Genomic DNA, 6,364 nt, shown 5'->3' with positions numbered 1-6,364 from the left:
ATGTATAATATTTTTGCAGCCATAGATGGAGAATACTTATCTGACGTGGAAGCCGGTAATCTATCTATACTTTTTGACGTAGGCGGTGTAGTGGGAGGAATCCTAGCCGGTCACATTTCCAGCCGGCTAAACGCTCGAGCCATTACCGCTGCAAGCTTTATGTATTGTACTATCCCAGCCCTATACGTCTACCGAAACTATGGACACATGTCCATGACCATAAACATCATGCTCATGTTAGTAACCGATATGTTTGTCAACGGGCCCTACGCACTCATAACCACTGCGGTTTTAGCCAAGCTCGGGACCCAACGTTCACTTAAAGGAAACTCACGGGCCCTTGCAACTGTGACTGCAATCATTGATGGAACCGGGTCCATTGGTGCTGCAATCGGTTACATTTCGACCCAAATCTGGAGTGCAATTTTCACTATGCTTATGGCTGCCGCTTTAGTGGCATGGCAGTTTCTTATGAGACTTGTGGTGACGGAAATAAGTGCAAAATGCCAAGATTCGCGTGAATCAGCAACAAATTTAATTTTGTAAGCATGGAATTTGCACAAGAACATCTTGCTTATTATAGATGTCAATGAAGCTAACCCACCTCCCAACCTACATAAAACCATAATTGGTGACAAGATTTCAGATTATAAAAAGTATGATAGTAAACTTATTAACTTGAATAAATTATATAAAAAGCGCACACGCAGAAGTGATTACATGACATGTAGCCTATCGGTTGTTTGCTCTCCGTTCCTATATCTTCCTCGATCATATGTTTTTCAGCAAGCAGTGATGGAATATCACGGGAGATAGGACCACACAAACCTGGTTATTAATGATATATGTTAATAATTACAAAAAACATATGAAACCACAAAGTAACTAGAAATAACTAAACTATTATAGGGGGAATATACTTCTCTAGTGTCCCCTTTGTGAACCACAAGTCCACATTTATACGTTTCAAGCTTTATAGATTGAAATGGTAACACAAGTCGTTCCACTACATCCTTTAAATGTGTCACGAACGACGTCAATAATCCCAACGCAAGCTATTAGGTAAATGACACAATTTGAAACATAACATATCATCACCCAGATAGTTTTCGATCAACCTTTATAACAGCATCTGTATCCACCCCCCGAAGAGATGTCCATGACACCTAAACAATGAAAAAAGAAATAAATATAAAACATTTCAATCATGTGCACAAAAATCGTGTACAAAATGAACAGTTACGTTAAACTTACCCATGCTAAATGTACACTTGGACCACAATTATAAATATAATGAAACAGAGAAAGTACCTTTTAGTAATTTTCAAATTCTGCCTTGTAACATCCTCCGATTATAAGAATAAATAAAATGATTTCGTTTATTTGATAGTGTGTCGTTCATCAGTTTAGATAATAAACTTCGAGAGAGTGGGCTTGGACCTGAAGATGGAGTAAAAGATGGAATGAGCCTTAGGTCCATGGGCTTAAGGGAGTATAAATACCCCTTAAACCCTAATCGTTTCCATTTTATCTATCTCTTCACCATAGCCTACACCTTGGAAAACACACACAAACACTATCGTTTAACCCGAACCAAGATCCGAAGGCGAAAACCCGAGCTTGTTGGTGCTAGATCGTTGTGAAGAACCAAAACAACATCAAAGACCAGCTCGTGTTCGTAGTTCGACTCGTTTAAGGTACGTTTATAACTAGAAATCATTCATTTAGGTCCGGATTCATTTAGATAATCATAGATCTGTTTTAGTATGGTAAAAACGAATCCAACGAAGCCAAATTTACTGAAAATGATTAACGTTTGATAGGTTAAATGTTAATCTAAAGAAAAGCGGATATTTGGATGATTGGACCCTTGGGGTTTGTAGGCGCTGCATAGACGATTCCAATGATACCTAAATCATGATATTTGGGTAAGAAACGGAGGAGTATTGCAGATCTAATACATGTTGACTGTTATTTGTTCTTATCAATTTTGACTTTGACCTCTGAGTCAAAGTCTGGATAAGAACAGGGATGATTCGTTAAAATTGAATAATTCGTTACGCGTTCATAACGAATTGGACTCATTCGTGTGACTTGATAACGAATGAGCCTTTAATTCGTTATCTACCCATTCGTTACATTGAGATAACGAATCAGGTCACGCCAAGATAACGAATTAGGCTAACGAATCAGACGAATCAAGTGATTCGTTACTTGCCCAATTCGCTATGTTCAGATGACGAACCAGAATAACGAATCAGGACAGCGAAGTAGATAACGAATTAGACTATGATCTGATAACAAATTAGGCTTAATTCGTTATATCAAATGAGATGGCGAACTAGATAATAATTTAAAATCCTAATGAAAATGTGTTAAGACAATAAATGTAAATAAAATTTTTCCAAGCTGAACACCAGCCAGGGGCCCCTTGGACCCCGCTAGGGGCTGCCGCCCCTAGAACCCCGCTGCCAGGGGCGCTGATGGTCGGTTAATTTGTATATGTTTTAGTTCATTTATTGTTTAGTTTTAATTGTTTATTCTATAACTTTTGGTTCTTCATACGTGCTTTTGTATTTCAGGTCATTGATCGTTAAAGATGCTAAGTTGGAGACTTTTACGAGCATGGAATGATATCTCGGGAAGATCTAAGCCAGTATACAAGTTGGTTGAAAGTCAGCTCCCAGAGCATGATGAGATAGAGGATGAAATTACGAGAACGTGGGCGAAAACGGCGAAGAAAACGGAGTTGAAACGAGAAAGATATGAATAAAACAAGATTTTGGGAAAGTGTCCCACCGTGGCCCACGGTCAACCCAGCCCAAAATCGAACAAAGCCACCGTACCGTGGCCTCTGACCCACGGTTAAGCCACCGTGACCCACGGTTGGACCGTGGGTCACGGTCCAGTATGGCCCGGCAGCCACCGTGACCCACGGTGGAGACCGTGGGCCACGGTCCGGAGTTCGTAACAACATTTTTAAAAGGAATTTTGGCTGCATTTTGACCTAGCTTTCATTCCATCTCATTCTTGGCGGCTAAAGGCGATTTCCAATAGCTCCAAGAGGCGATTTCCACCACCATAGCTCGTGCCAAGACCCTACATATGATTCATATTATCCGTATTGAAGATCCAATGATGTCAAGGCTCGGCTAATCTCCTAGAATCGCACCCGGGATTTATAGTTTGTAACCTTTACAGTTTTTCTCATGTGACTATGAATATAGTTGGTCCGCCAACACCACGGTGGTGTTTACCCTTTCTAATGGGCCAAATTCATATTGATCATATAAACTACCGGGCATGATACTAACACATGCTCCAAGATCTAGAAGTGCCCGATCAGTTTTAAATTTCCCGATTTGAATTGATAAAAGCGACACTCCTGGGTCTTGGAGTTTACTTGAGGTGGTACTATTTTCCACCTCCTCATCTCTCATGTTGGTCAATTTACCATTTAAACATTTTTCACATGTGCAATTTTCACAAAAAGACATTTCATATGTTTTTGGTTGTGATTCATTTTGAAAAATTGATTCATTTTGACCGACACAATCACTCTCGCCACTAATATCTTCCACCACCTCCTCAACACTAGAAATTTCAAAATGAGGTAAAAGACTTACAGCATTGATGTGCATATTGTTTCCCTTCTTGGAGCTTGAGCAGTAATGGTTCGGGTTGACTGTAGTATCACTCGGGAGTTGACCTACACTCTTTTGCAACTTTGCTATATCTGCTGCGAGCTGACCAATCTTCTTTGACATTGCCCCTGCTGACTTATCATGTAACTCAAACTGTTTCTTCGTTTCAGCCTTATGATCTGTCATAACTTCATCAATGCATCCAACTTTGAGTGCACCGACTCATCCGCATTTCCCGAGGACCCCCTCTGCTGGTCCTGATTACCCAATGAATTTCCACCCCGGTTACCGTCTCTGTTATACCCCAGATTCTGATCATACGAACCCTGCTGATAACCGCTTTAGCGGTAGTTACCCTGCAATCTGTTCTGGCTCGATCCTTAAAAGTTCGGGTTCAACTGAGAAGATGCGTTCCCGTAACGAAAATTCGGGTGGTTCCTCAGGCCGGGGTGATATGTGTTCGAATTGAAACCTTGGCCTTTGAAATCCCCGTAAGCATAACTGACTTCCTCGATATCATCCTCCTCATCATCATAAAACTCGGGGCAATTTTCTGCTTTATGCCCGAATTCACCACAATCTTCACAGACCGGGAATTTAACACCAACTTTTCGACCTCTTTCTTCTTACCCTTTTTCAACTCAGCCAGTTCACGTTCCAACTCAGTAATTCTAGCGGACTCACTCGCGACTGACTTAACGGATCTTGATGAATTACCACGTCTTCGTCTTTCAGCTGTTGCTTCTGCCTTAGAATCTTCACACATAAACTCTAAAAATCCCAATCATCTTCCTCAGGCTGGTTCAACAACTGACCGTTACACGAGGCCTTAAGATGCTTTCGGTCCTCGTATGACAAACCATCAACGAAACACTTTACAAGTTCCCACAGTTCGATTTGGTGATGTGGTCATTTCCTAATCATGTCTTTATACCTGGTAAAGGCTTCATGAAATAACTCACCAGGTAACTGTGAAAAGTGACGAATGTCGGAACGGGCCTCAGTAGTATTCGACTGTGAATAAAACTCGTTTAGAAAAACTTGTTGCATCTCGGCGCAGTTTCTGATACTGTGCGTCGGTAGCGAGTTAAACCAAAGTTTTGCTTTGTATTTTAGGGAAAATTGGAATAACCGCAACCGGACTTCATCTTGATCAAACGTACCGTCACCAATAGACCCGCAAATAGCCGAAAAATCAATTAAGTGTGAATACGGGTCTTCAGAAGCCATCCCGTTGAAGTGAGGAACGATGTTGATGTAGGATGGCCGGGACTTGAAAGTTTGCTGTCCCTGCACTCGTTCCTGTGGAACCAACGGGGATGCTCCGTCTGAGATAGCCGGTCTGAACCGACTGTTAACACCATGAGCCGGGGCTATGTAATTTCTCCTCCGCCTCCCGGGGTTTCTCATACCACCCCGGTTAACCGGAATACATCGAACTCTTTCGGGCCGTTCCGCCCGATTTACCCTTTCTTGATCCATTCTGTTTCTGTTAACGGGTTCAGCCCGTCTTCGATTAACCGGTTCCTCCACCTCATCTTCATAATTATTATCACCCTCAATCTCTGGTTCACCAACCTCGTTCTCGGGCTCAACCGCCCGATTCCTCCTAACCCATCGATATACCTCATCATCAGCTGCCCGAAAACCTTCGTTTCCATTATTATCTTCACCCTCATCATCATCTTCAGTCGGAACACCTCGGTTGAACATCATCAATATTTATCCGAACTCGGCGGTTGGGGTTATTGTTTGGAGCGGATGGTCCGGCTTGGTCAAAGTTGAGATTCAGGTTCGGTTAAGGTTTCGGGTTCTGGAGGCACGAGCTGAGTTGTTTTGGTTATTCTGGTTATTGAAGTTTGGTGGGTCGGGTATGTTGTCTGGGTGAAACATGTTGGTTTGTAGATGTAACATCCCGAAATTTTTATATTGATAAATAAAAGAAAGTTATGTTTAGTAATTTCACGTTTTAGTTATTTAATGTCGAGTAAGGAACGGGTCTTGGGCTTAGTTATTTTATGAACTCGGCCTGTCTCGACCCGTAGGAAGCCAACCCGAGCCTAACCAAACCCGTAGTATATAAACGAAAGTTCTTGACACTTCCACCATTTTCACCATCTTCCTTCACTTACACCCACCCAAACACTCTCATTTCTAGAGAGAGAAGCTAGAGAGAGAAAGTTCTCAAATCACAAATCCGAGTCCACAATCTAGTTCCTAATCGTTTTTGGTAAGTCCCTCTCGAAAATCATCCGTTTTCATAACCATTTTCGAGCTCAAATCGAGCAAAAACTCCCTATTTTCGTAACTTGAGTTTTCGGGTCAAAAACCGCCTTGTTTTGATGTCAAAATGCAAGCTTTTGTGTTTAAAAGTACAAGGAATCGATAGCCCTTTCAATCCCGAGCATTTCCATGTCAAAAACTTCGATTTTGGGTCAAAAATCTGGAAAATCTGGAAAACCCGTGGGTTTCTCCGTCGCCCAGCTTGAAGGAGTCGAATCAGACTCATTCGATCGAACCAGTCGATCGAATCAGTCCATTCGATCGAATGCGTAGATCGAACAAGTCCAGTCGACCGAATAGGGAAGCAACCGAATAGTCTCCAACTCATTCGATCGAATGAGTTTTGTATTCGATCGAATGAGTGTTGTATTCGATCGAACGTGTTCCTATTCGATCGAACGTGTTCCTGTTTGATCGAACGTGTTCCTATTCGATCG

General features: G+C 41.9%; 1 pseudogene; it reads left to right on the top strand.

Annotated features, from left to right (window-relative positions):
* LOC143602705 (putative glycerol-3-phosphate transporter 1 pseudogene) lies at positions 1-546 on the top strand (annotated as a pseudogene).
* Positions 547-6,364: the final 5,818 nt, after the last annotated feature.

Source organism: Bidens hawaiensis, unplaced genomic scaffold (assembly GCF_021521415.1).
Source record: "Bidens hawaiensis isolate Kalapana, Puna unplaced genomic scaffold, B.hawaiensis_p1.1 tig00059403_1, whole genome shotgun sequence".
Lineage (NCBI taxonomy): Eukaryota > Viridiplantae > Streptophyta > Magnoliopsida > Asterales > Asteraceae > Bidens > Bidens hawaiensis.
The sequence above is the reverse complement of the archived record's forward strand: the minus strand, read 5'-3'. Positions and strand labels throughout refer to the sequence as shown.